The following is a 20,237-nucleotide window of genomic DNA, read 5'->3' as shown; positions in this document are numbered from 1 at the left end:
CAGTCTCATCCTTTGCCTTCCCTCACCACTGATATCTTTATTAGTTTTATTGTCACTATGTCAGAAAAAAACAAAAAAAAACTCTAAAAAAATAACTAACCCAACTTAATTTTTATTAGTGATAAAAATTGGCTCACTGACACAAAAAAGATTGGGGTTTTTTGTTCATTTATGATTGACTACCTTGAGAAAAATACTTCAACCAAATATTCAGCCAGTCAAGTGTATTGCTTTTCTAATAGATATATTTAAAAAAAAAAGAAAAAAAAAGAAAAATTCAGATCTTTTAAATAAGATAATTTTTTTAAGCTTCCTGAGGAACCTAGTCATTCAAGTTCCTTAGATGTTTTGGAAGTCTTAGACCAAGATAACATATAAGAACTCCTCCACTGCTAGAGACTATTATTGTTTCTCCAATGTATTTATTATTCCAGATAGTTTTTTTGCCAATCGTGAAAGTTCAAAAATAATGTTTTATAGACATTTAAGTACACATATAGAGTATGAATGATAGACCCAATGTAGAGGCTTAGTAAGGTGTCTTCTGATTTCATGGTCTTCATTGGACTGCTCAGCTACTGCTGTTTTTATTGTGGATTCTAAAACTTTTTCTTCATCCTAAAAATGCCAAATTACACACATTCAAGCATTATTCAAGATGCAATAATTTAGCTATATTTTTAAAATCTCCCCCTGAAGAAAGGCGGCCTCTTTCTTCTAAACATCCAAACTAGCTACATTCTTCTTGGTTCTCATTGGAAACTTTATTAATTATTTGCAGATAAATATAGATCACACATTACTGTGGTCAGAGTTAGAAATACCTGGACAGAGTTTGAAATTAAATGTAAAGAATAATCTTAAGATTGATGTGCTTGCTATCCTCAGCAACATTATGACAGGAATTGAACTTTGATGAGCCTTGTGAGCCCCTTCCAACTCATGATATTTTATGATTCTATTATTTTATTCAGGTATTTCACAAGCTAATGTAAGTTTGATCCTTGCCTTTATTCAAACGGAAGGTAAGTATTGGGTTTATAAATTATTTTTATTTTTTAATACATTATGCATTATTATTTGCCTATCATAGAGGTGAGCTTAACAACAAAAGCAAAAGCAAAGTTTCCAGAAGCTTCATGTCTAACTTTCCAAGAATTCCTGGCACAAGGGTGCTCAAAAAGGAAGACAACTCTCTTAATATGTAGTACAGCTATTGCAGAGGAGTGAAAAAGACCAATGGAAAGAACTGCAGGATTCTACTGTTCACGTGTTGATTTATTATATTGTCTCATAAAACAGCATCACATCAAAAAGAGGAGAAAAATTGTAGTTGTGCAGGTAGTCAGTACAGTTCTTAGGGCAAATGTTCAAGTGTCATAAAGAAAAAAGCCTTTATGGAAGAGTTGAAAAATCTCAGCACAATTCAGGCTGGAAGGAAACTCAGGAGGTCTCTAGTGTAACCAAAAACAGGGTCAGCTGTGGGGTCAGACTCTGTTGCTCAGGGATTTATAGTCTACAGATGGAGACTGCACACACTTTTCGGGCAACATGCTTCACAACTTGACTGACTTGGCGTGAAAATGTTTTTCCTAACACACTCTTTAAAACTACCCTGCTTCAGTTTAAACCAATTGTTTTTTGTTTTCACAGCACACAGCACTGAGAACTGGGGGTCCACCATTTTGTGATCCCCTGCCACTGGAGGCTGACTGGGTTGTTTGGAGATGGTCTCTCCTCCAGTCTTAAAAATGCCCAGGCCCCTTCCTGAAGAGCTGCTCCCAGACAGGCAGGACACTGCACCAGTGTCACAGACACATAGCTTTGCAATTTTTGTATGTTGGCAGAAATAGGGGTTTCTGTCTGCCAATTCCTTTAGCATGTCTAGGTCCTTCTGAATGACTGCTCCGCTATTGTGTGTTGATTGCATATCTGCACTCCCACAATTTGACATTAGTTCCAAGCTTGATAAGAGAGAACTCCATCATTTCCTCCAGACTCATGCAATACTCCACTTTTGCTGGCTTCCAGTATGTGGCCCTTTTGCCCACCTCTGTAACTTGTTTCCATGCATTTAATTTTCCACCCCTCTAGGCCATAAAGTTCCATTATAGGTAGAAGAATAACATGAGAGCTGGTGACAAAAGCCTTGCTAAAGCTGAGGTAAATTATATTTACCCATCCATAGAACAAGTAATTTCATCACTGAAGGCAATCAGGAATCGGACAGGGATGACTCAGTCCTGGTACTTCTGTGCTGATTGTTCCCAGACACCTACTTCACCTTCTGTGCCAAGAAATGTGTTTCCAGAGGTCTGACTCAAAGATTTCCCAAGGGACTGACGCAAGGCTTGCTTGAGCTTCAATCTTTGAAGTGAGTGCAACACTTCTTCCTGTTGCTGTGGACCTCCCCTGATCTCCACAGTTCCTCAAGGAAAACAGAGAACAGCAATTCAGGGACAACTGTCTGAGCACAAAGGCCTGGGAAATTTTGTTGGTGAAGTCTGAGCTAAGGAAGATACTGGATACAAAACATCAGTCTTTGCTTTGTCTTCTGTGCCCGAACCACCAAGCCAATTAAACAAGAGGCATACATTTTCTTAGTTCAGCCTTCTAATACTAATGCCCAATAGAAAGTCCTTTTACTGTTTTTGACATCTTTTGCAAAAAAACTCAGAAAACCTCTGTGTGCAAATCTTCAGCTTCATTCTTCCTTGTTAGGTAAAGCCAAGGCTGCCATTGATTACCATATCCCCAAACAGCTGCTTTCTAGTGACTAGCACAGTCCCCTGTGTGTCATCCTGAGTTGGCTCAAGTGTCTGGATCAAGAAACTGTTTCTCACACCCTCTAGAAATGTCCTTGACTGCTCCCTTCCCACCATGTTGCTATGCTAGCAGATGTCATGGAGGTTCAAGATCCTCATGAACATGAGCTGGTGATCCCAAGATATCTTCAGGCAATTTAAAGAATGCTTTGGCCTAAACTGTGGTCTGTAACATATCCCTACCATGCTGTTACACTCACTGACCTCTTCTTGTATCCTGATCCATGAGTTCTCAGCTAGATCACTGTCTACCATGTGGAAATACATCACACATTTTAGGTTTTTTCACACATAGCACAATCCACTTATTTTGTCTTCCCTGAATATTTTGCACCTGTCTCTAACTTTACTTGGGCTGTGTGATCTACCTAACTATATCTCAGTTCTTCCAAAAACCTCATAGATGTTTTGGACTACATACAAATATTTATTTCCTCTTGATACTTCCTCATGTACAGACATTTGTGCACATACACTTGAAACTGATAATCTTTTGCCATGTTTCTTCCTTCATGAGGTGTCTCTTGTTGTCAAAAAAAGAAAAATTAAATGCTCATTAAGGTTTGTTGTTTCTTTAGCCTACGTGTTTTCAGTAATTTGCAGAACAAAGTACTTGCTGTTTTACATCTTTCTTCCATGCATAAATATGTGCCTACAGGCTTCGAATGTCTATTTCTGAAAACAGTCATCAAACAAAAGCAAGATTGAAAGAAAACAGAAAATGCTAAAAGAATTACCCATGTGTTGGAATTTTTGATTGGAACCTCACATCTTGTGTAGTCTGAAAATGTATGAAACTACATGCCCAAAGGAATCAAAATGTATAGCTTCCATTTGGCTCCAGTGGATATTTCTACTGGTTAAACAGGAGCCAAATTCTGTGTGTCTACTTGCTTTGTCTATGTTTATCTTCCCATCTGGATTGACAGAGTGAAAGAGTGACAGAACACGCTGTGGAGAAAAAGAAACAGATTGGAAACACTTTGAACATGAGAAGAGTTTTGCTCCTGCTGAGCATTACTCCCTTGAAGCTAAAGGGCTCTGTTCAGTCACACACTGGGTCTTTGTGAACAACCAACACTCAGCTCCCGTGGAGCCCAAGTCTGGGCAAGCAGCTTGAAGTTTTTCTGCATTACTCTTGTACAACTCAGATCTGAGAATATTCCTTTTACAATAAACTGATTATTACTATGGAGGAGAAAATGTTCACAGGGTTGTTTACACAGACTATGTAATCTATCCAGCTGGAGCATTGAATTCAAATGAACACAATTAGGAGAAGCTCCACAAATCTTTAGTATGTACAGTAGCAGTACAAAGACAGACAGTTGATTCTGAATTTAGCATCTTATATTTTATTTTACAGTATATCTCTGACAAGGCATTTTTACACTAGAAAGGTGTGTAACCTCACAGTTCTCCAGAAATTTTCAAGCTAAAAATTATTTTATTGCCTTTTTTTTTTTCTTTGAGTTACCTTATCACAGGTATTACTGGCTTCATTGGTGCTCCTACCTGTACCAGCCTTCTCTAATCACTGTCACATATAATAACTTGGGACACCTTGCACTCAGTGGACTGGAATGCTATAGTTCACAGAGAATGAAGATAGGTTAAGTATTTTAACATGCATTTTCTCTCTTCTGCTTCTACTAATCTTTGAATTATTATGCAAACTCAATATTTTATTGATAATTAGGAGCTGGAAATGAAAATTGGATTTACATTTAATGCCTACATAAAGAGAGATTAAATTAAAAAGTACTGGGGTCACCTTGTCTGATTGTTTAATGTGCAAAGACCTGAGGTTTCAGGCCTTATTACACACAGAATGTGTTGCAAGATCAGATCACATTAAAGATTGAAGGAAGTACAATTCCATGAAGACATAACCTGTTCAGTCTATTCTTCTTTGGCAATTCTTCAGTAAGGATGGCAAATATTTGGTTCTGAGGCAGATAAGAATATTACTCAGGTAGAAATTATTACAGTGTGGATTTGAATGCGGGGGAGATTTCAATACTTAATAAGGAGTGACAGTGCTGGGGAGACACAATCAGTGAACTGAAGACAACTAGAAGACTTTCACATCTCATAGTAGGGAAGTAGAGCATAAATATAAAACAATTGCAGTGCTGGGGTGGGTGTTTTTTAAAAACATTTTGGTGTATTGATTTACTTACTTTAATTGTTTTATTAACAATTCATATAATATTTTCTAACCTATAAACTGCATTCATTCACAAGAAAAAAGGCAATCTCAGTTCTGCCTGTCAAATATGCAGATCCATTATTCATTTCATTTAGTTTTAAGACAGACCATTTACCATTTGTTTAATATAACTGGTTTTGTTGCAACTGTGTGCTTTAAAAGCTAGGTGGAAAAAAGGTTAATAGTGTTTGGTGAAAAATGAATACTGGACACTTTTTTTGCACAATATAATTACTTTGCTTGTATATATTATAATCCTTTCTGGATTTCTCAGAAGAAGTTGGCATTCCTTATATTTAATGTACTACTATTTTAATGTATATTGAAATTATCACTCTTTGCCTGCAACATTTACTATGTCAAGAGGCAAAGGTGGAAAAAAATAAGAAAAGGAGTGTGTGTGTGGTGTTATACCTGTTACCATGGGAAAAAGTTATGGCTGCTACTGTGCTGGGTTCCTGTGGGAGTCTGCCTTTTTTTCTTCTAGCTCACTGCATAGCTTTTGGACTTGACAACCCTGTCTCAGGTCTTAATCTATCTCAGTTGAATCTTAGTCTGTCTCAGATTAAGATCTGCATAGCACATTTGGTCACACACAGAAACCATGCAGTACCACAGGATTTCCATGTTCCCTGTTAGAAAGTGGGAAACATGTCACGTTTCTAAACCTACCCAGAGCTCAATTTACCTCTTACTGACTTACCTAGAAATCCTACCAACCATAACTAATGTAGGACTGACACAACTGGTAAAATTGGATTTTCAGACAGAATAGCATTAACTGGAACTGCTTCCTGAAGATAAGTATTCAACTTGACCCTTTTGGTAATGGAGAAATGGTTGGTAGGAAAGGCAAAAGAATTGGCAAAAACATATTGCTGTAGCAGAATGTAAATATATTCCTTGCTTCTGAGGATGCCACCTGTGTTTGGGTCCCTATATATATTTACATTTTTTAGCCAATTACTTTATAATTTAACAATTCCGAAGAAGTCCTGAGATCACAAGTAAAAATATCATTCTTCCTCCTCTGAGAGAGTATAGTAACAACTGGACAAAATGAATTTGTTCTAAATTTTTTTTTTCTTTCATTGTTTTCAAGAATTCCAATTCCTCACTTTACAAAATACGGGGCAGGAGAAAGTGTCCAGGTCTCTCACCATTTCTGCCAAGTTATTGGAGTATTCTTTACCAATGATCAAGGAGGAAGATCAGACTCCCCTTGGGCTGAACTGGGGCAAACTCCTAGATATCAGCTTCTTAAATGAGACTGTTATACAGGCTCTGGAGGCTTTTTCTATCTTGAAAGTATGTGTAACTTCTGTGATTTATTAAGAAAATTGCTGCTGCTGTGAATTGCACAGCTTTTCACTACTGCCTGGTGGCAGGAAATTTTGATAGAGAAACACTTATCCTGAGGAATTCTGAGGGATTTTGAAAAAAAATTGCTAAATGTTTCAACTACATGAGATCAGCCTTTCTAATTACTCAGAGAAGTGAAATGTTATCTAGTGTCTGCTAAGACTAACTGGGAATATTAATAATTGATAATTACAGTATATGAAAGGGAGCATGGGACTATTCTTCTTGTTTGGATGTTTTAATTTACCTAGTATGTAGAGTGCAAAAGTCTATGAGAGCTTTTTTGGTGTTTTTTTCTTTTCCTCATCTTTGACTGAACAGTGTAAACACTGTGATTTTGAGTGTGTATAAGTCACATAATCATAGAGTATTCTGAGTTTGAAGGGACCCAAAAAGATCACTGAGTTCAACTAAAGTAAATGGCACATACAGGGATTGAACCCATGACCTGGCATTTTAAGCACCATGCTTTCAATATCAAATTATCTCTCAAAGGAGATAATAGGTGAAGATTAAATACGAAGTTAAAAATTTAAGAATCTTAACCATGATAAGCTTACTATGATCCTTGCTTTGAATTAGCACAGAAGGCAATCATATTTTATTGTCTTATTAAATATATGTCTTGTACTTTTTCCTTTTCCTAATATGACTTCACCATATCTAACATTTTGTCAAAAAAACCCAAAAAACCAATGGTGTACAGTGTTTTGGGAAAGCAAAATGTCTGTGGGGAAAGGAAAGACAGTGATAATCATTAAATAATAGCAGAAAAACACTTCCAAGTTAGGGAAGAAGAGGCAAAATGAGAAGTTCAACTTCTCACCATCTAAAGATGGAAGAAGAGGTACAGAAACCAGAACTGTATTAAATCAAATTCCCAAGATAGGAAGGAACTGAGAGGTGGGGGTTCCTCACTGAATCTCCTATTTTGCTCTCTTAGAGAAAATGAATCTGGAAATACAGATGAGATTTCTTCACTCTGAAGATGATTTATTAATAGGTTGATAAATAAAGCACTACAACTTTCCTTAAAAGTAAATGGGTATAGAAACTGGAGAGGCCCATATGGAGAAAAACAAAAGTTAGTTAAGTGATGTATTATGATTTCTTATTCTGGAGACTTGATAGTGTTAGTAAAGATATAGAGGAAGTGTATGGCTCTTCTGTAGAGTTTTTAAATCACTTTCTCCTGTTTTGTCAATTTTAAAATTTGAAGAAATTTTCTGCATCAGAACTTCCCACCTCAAACAAGGGAAGAAGTAGGCAAGGTAGAGAACTTGGTTTTATGAGGGAAAGAGTTGTAAATTTGTGTATCTCAGAACAGAGATGATCTTAACTATGGGTTTGTTTGAAAGCAGATTTCAAATTAATTTATTTGAACCTTTTTTAAAACAAATGTATCATAATGCTATTATGAAATAATGTCAGATAAGCAGTTAATTATATTACAATAGTGTTACTAATAATTCAAGCATGAGGGAAATAATTTGAGCATGTATGAATTGTGCATGACAGAATTTATTCTATTCTAAGGCTTTTTTTATTGATTTATAGTTGAGAGTTGAATAAGAACATAATAGTTAAAACTATTCAGAAAAGAGAAAAGACACTTGGAATAAAGTGATTATGCAAGCAGATAGTGAAGAAAAGTCTTAAATCCTCAAACAAAACACCTGGGCCAGTATATAAGCATATTGTGCTGTTACCCATTCATTAGTCTGTCACTAACAGTTACAGATTAGACACACAAAGTGAAGGATCCTACAAAAGAATATATATTCCTAAACATTTAGACAAAATCATTCACCATATATGAGAGAAAAGATGAAACCATGTTTTCTCTTGTAGTGCACTTCACTTCCACTTGATCACTTTTGAACACCTGGGAAATTGTATCCTACCGTAACTGTCAAGTTTTGCATAAATAAAATACATTTTCAGCTGAATTTCATTTTGTTGCCAACAACAACAACAACAACAACAACAACAACAACAACAACAAAACAGTGGTCTCAGGTTGAAAATTATTATTCTTCTTTTCTGAAATTCTATGTCACAAATCATGTTTTGGGCTTCTAGTTTTTTATTAAGTACATGTTCCTGTGAATTGACTGAAGAGCTGTTCACCATAATATGGTTAGTCAGAGTTTGTTTCCTTTTGTTACTTCAATACTTAAAAAAAACCCAACAAAACAAAACAAAACATTTCCTGTAGAACTGTATGCACATGTAGGCAGACATTCAGCCTAAAAATAATTTGCAAAACTTCAGAATGGTTTCTGTCTGACAAATACAAGAGGGCTACTTTGGCTTCTTTATTTTACTTCCTTTGCCACACTTCATCCTCCTGTTTATGAGGACATGCATATGAGACCTGTTTATGGACTATCTAAAACCAGATATTTAAGTAAGTCTCTATCAAAGATACTTCCAATTTCAATTTCCAGAAGGAATACATTAATATATTTATCAGTGCACACACTGTTTTTCTGTTTCATCACCTGAACTGAGGTTCTGTCAATTGATAACCAGAACAGTTGAGCTAGAAAAAGGCTTCTCTTTTCTCAGCAGTGTCAGAATCTTCCAACAACTCCACTAAATGGGAGTTCTTCTCTGCTTTATTTGCTGCACTGCTTTGTAGCCCATGTTCTTCAAATACCAAAGTCAGAAACCTGACAATATATGATATTTTTAAGACATGCAGCCTTATTTTTGGTGTAGATGCTCACATTTTAATTTTCTCAATCTGCAGACACTTGTTTGTGGTCATCCTCATAGGCCATCTTAAAGAAAATGCCTGTCAAACATTTACAATAATCCCATGTAGCCAGGCTATACTCCAAGAATAACAAAGATTAATTTCTTCACATCATCCTTCCCAGAAACCAGTGCTATTGCTACCGTGTCATGGTCTTATAATTCTTTCATTAAAAACTATGCAGTTTATGTAACCTCACTTTTCAGCCTCTGAATTTAATGTCTTTGCTCAAGTAAGTGGATTTTGACACACAAGGTTTGCTAGTAGCAGCTGAACAGCTAGGGGTGTTCAGGGTCAAAGTGGTCATTGACTGTTTTCAAGGATACATCTCTATTTGTTTTGTATTTGTTTTCTTTTGTTTGTTTAGCTTGGTTTGGTTTTTTTTCTTAAAAGATCATGTTTAGCGATTTATTTTGTCTACTCTTATTTTGTTTCTCACTTTATCCTAGAAGAGGTTTTAAAACTTTTACTTCAAGTTTCAGGTAAAAAAGCTAGTCCTGAAGCATATCTGAAATATATTAATCTCAAAAAATAATTTTTATTCCTTTAAATTTCTGATTTGGTTCCATATAAAATACTCTAAGACTTCAGAGGTTTATATCATAATGGGAATTTTGGGGTACAGCAAGACAAAGAAGGAGTCCTCTCCTTCAGTCTTTCAAGATCAGCAGCCACGATTTTAATAATTGTTTTGACTGAGAGACTCAAAACTGATTGCTCCTTGAAAAGTGATCCTTTCTACTCTAGAAAGCAAAGGACTGCATGTGAATGTTTGAATAAAAATATCAACTGTCTACATGATTTGCTAGGGCTGACTAAAAAACTTTGAAATTATGATGGGAAAGATGGTTATGAGGTAACTGTAACATCCCTCACTTATAAGCACACAAGGTGACAAACATTGTACCCAGAACACAGAGCAGGTTTTAGTGGTGCTTTCACGAGCATATTGTTGCTGAAATGCCTGACAGATTTCCATTCTGCTCTTTAGATATACTTCCCACGACCACTGATAACTCTCCTGATTAGATTAATAGTACCATGGTGAGCATGTGTTTATTTCCATGGATTTAGAAGCTCCAGTGGTTTGCCTTTGACAGAAGATACCAATGACTCTCATCCAGCTTACTAAAAGAATTCAGGCTTGTTTCCAGTGTCACTAATGCCATTCGTGTTTCAAGATGAAAGCCAAATTAAACTTTTGATATTAAATGGGAAGGTGTATAACTAAAGCCACTTAGTGAGAAAGATATTTAAATTTGAAAAACCTTAAATACATTTTACTTCAAAGCAGTCAACACTGCCTGTATAAATATAACTTCTGCAAAGTTTATCTGAAACTAAAAGGTGTCCAAGATGCAAGATCTCAAGATCTATTTTAAATATGTTTATGCAAAAAGGAAAAGTCATTATTTAGTTTCCAAAAAAGTGGACTCTCCATTGAAAAATTTGCCATGGTCACTGTGGTTTTAATTCATATAAATTTTATGGTGTGCTTCCTTGGTTGAGATTTTTTTTTTCTTAAACTTGGAATATTTTAAACTGAAAACGTAATAATTTCATCTCTTTCCTGAAATATGTTCTTATGGCTCTGTTTCAGGACTTGGAAAATTACCTAGTTATGCTAAGATTTCCTCCCATTTGATCAAAAATTGTGGATGAAAATCCAATTGAACAAAATGGTGGTTAAGAATTTGACAATGAACATGGCTAAACAAATAGAGGCAAAATAATAGTTTTGTTGTTCTTAAATTTATTTTAATATTTAAACTTGAAAGCACACATGGGAAAGTAGGCATTCAGTATGTTCCACCTGCAAATAAGTAAATTTGTGGAGTGAGCAGAATATTTCTTCACTATTCTGTTCCAAAGGACTTCTGTTTTATTGTCCTCTCCCACTGAATAAGACTGCATTTTCTCCTTTTGTAATTCATTCAAAAGCAATCACTCTCTTCTGTGTTTGTGCAGCGATCAGCATGACAGCATGGCCCTGTTTTCAAACTCCGTACTACAAAAAGTATGCTGTAAAAAAACAAATGTTTTCTTTCTACCAGTGTTTTTTAAGACTTCACCAGGTATAAGAAATTTAACCCTGCATCAAGACTGTTGTTTTGCCATGACAGGATAAAAATATGAAGATCAAGTATGGTAAAAGCTGCTGTACCTGGCTGTCATGCACGGAATGACAGGTAACAATTTCAAAGATTTTTCTGCATTTACCTTCAACTGTGTCAACAACTACTCCATACAGCTTCAGTTCAGATAGAATATTGACCACTTGAATTGCTCTTATCCTCTAAAGGTTTTATAGCTATTTGTTGAAATTCTGGCACTTTATTGATATTGACTTCATTAGAGCCAGAGTTTCACTTTACATGTGCATGCCTTTGCATGTGTACATTAATGCCCTAACTTCTGAAATTCAGTGATGTCTGGATGATAAAATTTCAACACTGTCACTAGTATTGCTTCTGACGCTAATCCACTATTTTACTTAATGTAGGAAAAATTAGCTTAATTTTAAATACCAAATTAATCTGAAATTTGTAATTTGTTGTATTTTTTAAACATTGATTAGTATATAATTGTAAATTTTGTTGGACTAAACACCTTAGTGTGATCTAAATACTCAACTGGCATAAATTAAGATACTGTGTGTAGCAAGGTTCAGTCAAACCTAATGGAATAAGAAAAAAAGTGAAAATTGCAGAGGTTCTCATGGTTCATCAGACAAAGTGCAATTTGGAAAAACTGCTAGTACTAGTGGCACATTTACCCATGTTGCAGGGGGCCCCATCCACACCAGAACATTGCCTAGGGCCCATAAGGTAAAACTTTTTTTAAATTACAGTCTGTCGGCTAAGGTAAAGAAGGACATCATAATAATGAACAACCACAGGAGCAAACAGAGCCAGGGGGTAAGTGCATAATTCCCTGATTTTACTGAGTAGGAAATACATACGGCTTAAAATTCTTGCTAGTGTAGTCTCAGCTGCATTCATTTGTTTCCAACCCAAGTCATCTTGAATCCTGCAATACAGAGAGACTGATAATTTCATAGTTATTCTAACCTGAGGCAAGGGTACTGTAGGAGTAGCTACTGACTTATTTTTTAGCAGTGTGTTGGGAATGACATTCCTGACAGTGAGTGGAAACATTTTTTAGTTGAAATAGATTGGAGTGACTCTTGTTCTTACTGAGTATACTAATGGAAGTTACTTGAAACGTGCATTTAGGTGAGCACACATTTTAATATCAATCACTGCTGTTCCATTGTCAGAACATGTGACATCCTCACTTATAGTCCCTTTCTTTAAAGTGTAGATTTTCAGTCATCTAGTACAGAAGCACATTTTTGTTTCTTTCTTTATTATTTAGTACAGCTTTACTTACTTTATCCACATATGGAAAAGTATTTTGCGCTATCAAGGCATTTTTTCAATAATGTGAGGCTTTTGTAGATCCATTTTTGAAACCCAAGTTTAAATTAATTTCCACTTTTCAAACTCATAGTTTATGATTTTCAAATTATGTCAGTATAATGACATAAACGTTATAACTGATTTCACTTATGTGCTTGGGGATTTTTTTTTTATTTATTTGCTAGTTTGTGTTTTGATTTTAGAGCTGGCTCATGCTTCGTAGGAGGGCAAAAAGGCAAAAAAGGCAAAAAGTTGCTCAATGACCATTGCCAGTGATACATTATCTCATTCAAATAGAACTGTACACATGCCAATGCTTCAAATGTCACTGACTTAATAAGAAATTTATTTTTTCTTCTATCTTCCAACTTGGTAATATAATTTTTTTAAAATAAATATTGTACAGCTACATTGATTTTCAGCTAAAACATAGTAATGGGATTCTGTGATCCTCTTTCCATTTTGAAAATGTAATTTAGTACACTTTCTAGCTCAGTTTTGTTGTTGTTGTTGTTGGTTTTGGTTTTTTTTACTTTAAACACTTATTAAAAAAGAAAAATACTATAAGATCAACATCCTTACTGATATAACCATTACTACAATTATTTATGTGCCTGTCATTTCCAAATGTATTACTACAATATTCTTTCTGCAGGGCAAAATTTTAAATGGCTTGCAAGATTTACTTGGTGCAAGGAAAATTCACACAAAGTTCAAGCACCTCTATGAAATGGACACAGTAGCAGGATTAGGTTTCTAAATTGTCAGTATAGCCTCTCAGTAATAAATTCAAAGCCTGTTTTACCACACTTCAGTTCATTTTTCCACAGCCTCTTATGATGTAATAAGCTCTGGACAACCTCTTTAGTAGGAGATGCAGAGTCCAGTATCTGATAGCCTTTATAATATTTCATCCAGGAGCATTTTGTTAACACATTTACAAGATTAAATGCACTAAAGTAAAATCTTTAAGGCTGCTCTCTAATCCCATGGAAAAGAACAGGAGGAGGAAACACACAGTCATATGGGAGGGGAGCCTGGGAAGGAAGCCTGAGGGTTGCCTGCTAAGTGCAAATTAAAATTAATCAAATTTAAATGGTGTTATTTAAGTCCTTGACCAACTTCCAACCATACCCATGGACAGAGATTCAAAAATGTCTCTAGACAAGCTGCTTCACTGCTTTACATTCTTTACAAAATATTTTCCTCCCGTTTAATTGGAATTTCCCTTTTGCAACTTGCAGCAGTTAAATCTTGTCTTTCCACAGTGTACTTCTGAGACTCAGTCTTCTCAGTACACCTTCATAGGTAGATGAAGGCAGCTACTTCATCCCTCACAGCCTTCTTTTCTCCAGACTAAGCAAACCCACTTACCTCAGCCTCTCCTTTCAAGCCAGGAGCTCCAGACCCCTACTGCACATGTGGTTCTCCAGTTGAACTGGGCTCACTACTCCAGGCATAGCCTCAGAAGAGCTGACCATGGAATACACCTATCCCTTGACCTGCAAGCTATACTTGTCACATACTGGGGACAGGGCTGCCACATTAGACCACAGTTTTGGAGCACATAACCATCAGGGCACTTGTAAGTATGGAGAGACACAGCTCCCACACTGGGAACTGTGAAGTCCATCCTCACCAGCAGTCTGCACACTTTGCAGTAAATATATTTATTTTTCTGGCATTAAAAGTGATGCACAATGGTAGTAAAAGAGGTTTAAGAGAAAAATGCCATGGCACTCAAAGGAGTCCATGAGTTTATTTTTCGGGGTGAAGTTATCTTCTTGCCAATCTACAACATTCATTTCCAGTCAGTAGCTGATTGGCTGAATAAAAATGTGTTTGGGTAAATGGAGTCCTGAAGCAGGAGAGAAACTATGGCATGAGACTTTAAATGGGTTATATTTTGGCTTAGATATGGATTGGAAGAGGGAGTGAGGAAGAGGCAGGGAGATGAGTGTATGGAGTAAATAGTGTGAAATGACATAGTTCTGAAATTTGACAGGTTTTCAAGGTTCTTGGTAGACAGCCACAAGGCAGAATACCTATGGGAGCTTGAGGCCAGCAATTAATGTAATCTAGACCAACAAGGGTAACAGAGAAACTAAATGTCTCTATTTAATCAGCCAACTGGAGCCAACTGTTTATTTGAAACCTTAATGAAAAATATATCTTTAAATGTTCCTGATATTCATGGAACAGATTTATTGTATTTTATGTACGTATTTTAAGATTTCCTAACTTTTTTTGTCTGACATGTTTGTTCACTTGCTCACAGTTACAATGAACATCCTGAATGAATCTTCCAATAATTTGTGCAAGTATGAAGTTTTCTCCATGGCCAGACACATTGGCATGGAATCAATTCTAATGTAAGCCAGTCTCAGTAAACACTCCATTTTATTTATTTAGGGCTATACTCACAATTTATGACGATAATAATTAATTTTATTCCCATTCTTTTGGATGCCAGACTGAATAAGAGGGATACAGCCTTTCTCAAACCACAGAATTTGCATTAGCTTGTTCCAAGATTGGATAAATTTTTCTTACGTCTAAATTGCCCTTTCCTTCTACACATGTTCTTTGTATCAGACTATATATGTAACTAGAAAAGAAAAAAAATCAGCATTACACTGTAAGGGAAAGCTTGAAAAATATATTTTTGTTTATTGCAGGACTCTTATATCCCAAAAAATTTCTTACAGAAAGTCTTGATAAGTTAGTAAATCTCAAATTCACTGTTTGTAGGTTTCCTTTCTAAAAAAAAAAATAAATAAAAACCTTCATTGCATTCATCTGCAATGTTCATCCCTGAAATGCAGCACAACCATCCATTAGGTTTGACATGTAATGTAGCATTACATCTGTTACATAATGCAGCATGACTGGCAGCGCTCAGCATAAGAGGTCAGAATTGTTAAACCAACCAGAGCTTTCTTTCAAGAGCCTATTTCAGCAGAACTGAGTGAGGAGGGGGGAATCTGTTTTGAGTTTCTTTTCTGAAGGTTGTCGTAGCCAGAGGAATATCACAATCAGACAGCAGGACATAAGTTTCTCAGAATCGCCAAAAAGCGTTTAGACAGAGATGCTTTATGGCACCAATGGACATATGAGGTACAGTCAGAGCTGCAATTTAGATCAGTTTTAACTATGAGGTTGTGTACAATTCATTTGAAATAATTTCTTGGAGTCAGCTTATGTATTCTACAACATAGTGTTAAATGCATACTTTCATTTAAACAGATTTTTTTTTTCTTTCAGGGAAGTAGTGCAGTCTGGTGTCTCTTTGTCAAAGTGAACAGAAAGGTCCCTCTGGTAGGACAATGTTACTCACATGGATAAAGATTTTTCATCCATTCACTTACAGACTTCACTTGACACTGGATTTTTAACTGCTGCCATTACAGGGGGTGACTGCTGCTATCAATGGCTTGTTTCCAATATGTGTGTGAAAGTCCATTTAGGAAGAAATGCAAGAATAGTGGAAGCCTGTGGTGGTGTTTGCAGGGTCCCAGGTTGAGGGAAGAGACGAGTATCTGACTCCATGTTTCAGAAGGCTAATTTATTATTTTATTATATATATTATATTAAAACTATACTAAAAGAATAGAAGAAAGGATTTCACCAGAAGGCTAGCAAGGAAAGCAAAAGAATGGAATGATAACAAAATCCTGTGTCTGACCAGAGTCCAATACTGCAGGACTGTGATTTGCCATTAATTAGAAACAAACACATGAGACCAATCACAGATCCACCTGTTGCATTCCACAGCAGCAGATAATCATTGTTTAAATTTTGTTCCTGAGGCCTCTCAGCTTCTCAGGAGAAAAAATCCTAAGGAAAGGATTTTTCATAAAACATGTCTGTGACAGAAGCTTCTGTGGAGTACTTCTTCCCTGGGCAGTCACCAAATCTTCCTTGGAGAGAAGTGTGTTCAGGTACTTCAGGCAGAGAAGCAGTGAGAAAGAGAGAAGAAACAAGAGTCAGCAAGAGAGATCAAAGGGCTGAAAATCTGCAGATGAGCAGAGAGAAGCTGCATGGAAGAACAGAAAATATAAAACCAGGATTCACTGGGGGGAGAAAGAGAAAATTGGCTGAGACCAGTGCAAAATTTCTTGCAGCTCAAGAAGCTGCTGATAGCCAACTAAACTGATTTCACAGTCCCACCTGCAAAGGTAAGATGAGAAAGAGTCACAGAACTGGACCTTCTTTATTTCTTTCTAGTCTACTCTCATTACTTTGATTTTTCCCCATGTATCTCCCTTATGTAGCTCTTTTTAAAGAATAGATGAAGCCATATATACCTCAAAGCTTTCACTGACTGACTCTTTTGACCTGTCAAAAAACCAGTACTGCTTCCACATTTTGCACATTGCCAGTTTTCTTATTCTTACATTAGTAAAAAGAAAAGTCTACACCAAAGGAGTAGTAAGATTTAGGTTAAATTTAGAAAGATATACTTTCATTCTTGTGATTCCTCTGGGGTTTTTTTCTGAAATGCACAGAGCAGACAGGTTAGCCTTATAAGGTTTAGACTGCACATACAGTTATTTCAGATTTTCTGGTTTTGAATGAGGCGTGCAGAATTGAAGTATGTTGCACATTGGAATTTTTGGTTGATACTATGGAATCTTTAACTTCTGTTTTAAATAGGCTTTTTGTTTCTAATGTTTCAGGATTGAATTTAAAAAAATGTGTATAGGAAAGTGTTTATTTTGGGAAGGAATACTAGAATAAGAATAACACTTCAAATTGATTAGTAAATGAAATTCACCATGTTTTTGAGCACTTCACTGGTTCTTTCTTGCTACACTTTGAAGTCAGAATGAATAGCTATTATAATTTCATACATGGAACAAAAATAGAAGGTTTAGATTTCCAGAGGTACATAGAACAGTAAATATATTTTGAAAGAAATGCATGGTTTCTCTCTTATTTCTTAGGGGGAAAGAAAAGGTTTAATCAACAACATTCACACTGTTGAAAACTTGGAGGTTCTCCTTGTGCCACAATAAGTTCCCTAAACTTCTGAGAAGAGCAGAATTTGAGACACTGCATTTCATATAAATTACTATTTACACCATTTCACTTTCAGTACTGTGACATTATGAAGAATCTGACTCTTCCTTTGGCTTGTATAAAGGTTTTGGTGTCTAACTCAGTGTGGAGTTACTAAGAGGAACAGACAAGTGGATCTTGAGGGACAAAGCACTGAAAGATAGGTCTTTATCCCTTTATTAAGTTTCCTTACTTACAAGAATACAGAAAAGAAATTGCTGAACTGCAATGCTTACCCTTGCCTGCAAAGTTTGGAAGAGTTTCTTGCCAGTATAATTCAGTAAATCTGTGATATCAGTAGTACTCTGCTGAAGTTTTCTTCAGTGCCCTTGCTGAGCTGATGCGTCTTGCTGCTGTTGCAAGACCTTGCTTGTCAGTCAAATTGCCTACCATAGTCTGGCATCACTATTTATAGCTGAAGGAGTGTCTGGTGTTTTGCATGAGGTATTATATTAGCACAAATTATTGCTAGAGAGTGGTGACATTCACCTTGGATATGCCACATCATGATGTCATTTGCTATCCAAGGTACATGCAGTCTGTCAGATGAAGTCAGTTAGCATCTGGTGAGCCAAGAAAGGCGGAAATTTCCAAATCCTAATATGCCAAATTAATCTCCAATCAAAATTTAAACTGAAGTGAATCCAGTATGTTTCCTGACATTCTGAAAAGCTTCATTAATCCTTCATCTCTTGTGCCATATTTTTAATTATGTGTAAAAGCCGTAGATTCCATTTTAAGTAAGAAATAGTTCAACATTTAAAAGCACAACTTAAGAGTGTATAAGTAAATTAGAGAAAAATATATCAGTTTATGAACACCTAATACAGTACAGCTTCAGCAGAAACTACCACCGTATGTATTTTTTATTCCCAAGGAAAATTTTGCTTCTTCTCTAAACTTTCACTAAGGAAGAAAAATAAATAACTCAAGTGGAGTAAGATTTTAAAATGCTGCATTGGCAGTTCTGTGAAGACTGGTAATACCAATGGTATTTAGCCCGTGTTTATTTGCTCACTGAGTGTAAAGGAGTCCATAGCTGGATTTCTAATCAATTTTCATTTAGTGTTAATATTTTATTGCTCGTGTTTTTGCTATTTGTTTTAGATATATTAGGGAAAACCCATTCAGTGTTTTCCTGGTAGTATTGTAAATACAGTTCAGAAAAAATTATCTTCAGTATTTATTTGGCTTAAAATGGAAAAATGCCTCACTGTAAACTATTGTTCAAAACAAGCTTTGTTATCTTAAACATTGTGGACCTTTTATTTCCTGTTATCTTATATTTATTTTATTGCATTACACTTTTAAGTTGCTGATAGAGTCAAAGAAAATATCTTGAAGTTCTACAAAAAAAAAAGATAATTAATACTACTTCAAGCTGTATCTAACAAAAGGAAAATAAAAAGAAATTGTATCTGTATCAGTCACTTGCACTGACTGCTCTCCTTTCCTGAGATACTGACCAGGACAATGAGTAACCTTATGATGTGGATTGTATCTATTAAATAAAAGTAATTTATTACTGCCACTCTAATCTATTTTTTGTACTACAATAGAATTATTCTAAATTATTTTATGTGTTTTGATTCTGATTTCCCAGATGTAGCTTTCCTACTGAATATTAAGCTCATCCACCATAGAAATTATTTGTGTTTGTGTTTTTTGTATTTTTGTTTGGTTAGTTTTGTTTAGATTTCTAAGGACCCAGTCCTAGGTTACAATATTACATATATTCTATTTGCATCCTCAAGAGCTGCTGAAACCAGAAGCAGGTCTGTGATTTATTGTTTCTTCCTTATCCCCTGTTAATGGGCCCATCAATGCCTTTCCACATGGCTCAGAGATAACTCCCTCCAGGAGCCATTTCTGTTTAATGGACCCACCACATGACTCACAGCATGACAACAGCCCATTGTGACATACTCTGCCCAGGGGGGAGGTGTAAAGCATCCCCACCCGGATACAATCTGGGATTTGGGATACACCAGTCAGTCTTTTCACTGGATTCCCAGAGGAATGCATGTCTTTTCTACTGGATTTTCAGAGGAAGACTACACCCTTTCTACAGGATCACTGCTCTAACAGAACCACATCTGCCATTCCAGGTGGACTGCAGCCACCAATCCAACTGGACTGCTACCAACGTCCTGACCAACAGGATGTCAGGTTGTATTCTGACTTTGTCAGTGCCTTTTCTTTTGTGTTATTGCATGTATTTTGGTTTTCTTTTCCCTTTTCCTAATAAAATGTATTTTCTGACTTGGAGTCTCTCACTGGTTTTGCTTTCAAACCAGAACAGACCTCCAAACACTTGTATCCCTTCCACAAGGACAGATTTCAAAGACACTTGTCTGTCTCTTCCATTTTCTCCTGCTGTTTTCCTAGTACTTAGTTACTATAGTAACTTTTTCCATTGTACATATATTTAAGTAATTGTCCATTAGTATATTAAGAACAAACGTATTGATCCAAATTAAGGCTGACACAATGCTTCGACAACAGATGAATAAAGTTCATCTGTGCAAGGGGGAATTTTGAAGGCACGAAAATCTGAAATCCCTTTTCCAGAAATACAAACTTGTTGAGCTGGG

Source organism: Agelaius tricolor, unplaced genomic scaffold (assembly GCF_023055355.1).
Source record: "Agelaius tricolor isolate 1412-34295 unplaced genomic scaffold, bAgeTri1.0.p SCAF_2, whole genome shotgun sequence".
Classification (NCBI taxonomy): domain Eukaryota; kingdom Metazoa; phylum Chordata; class Aves; order Passeriformes; family Icteridae; genus Agelaius; species Agelaius tricolor.
This window is presented reverse-complemented; position numbering follows the sequence as displayed.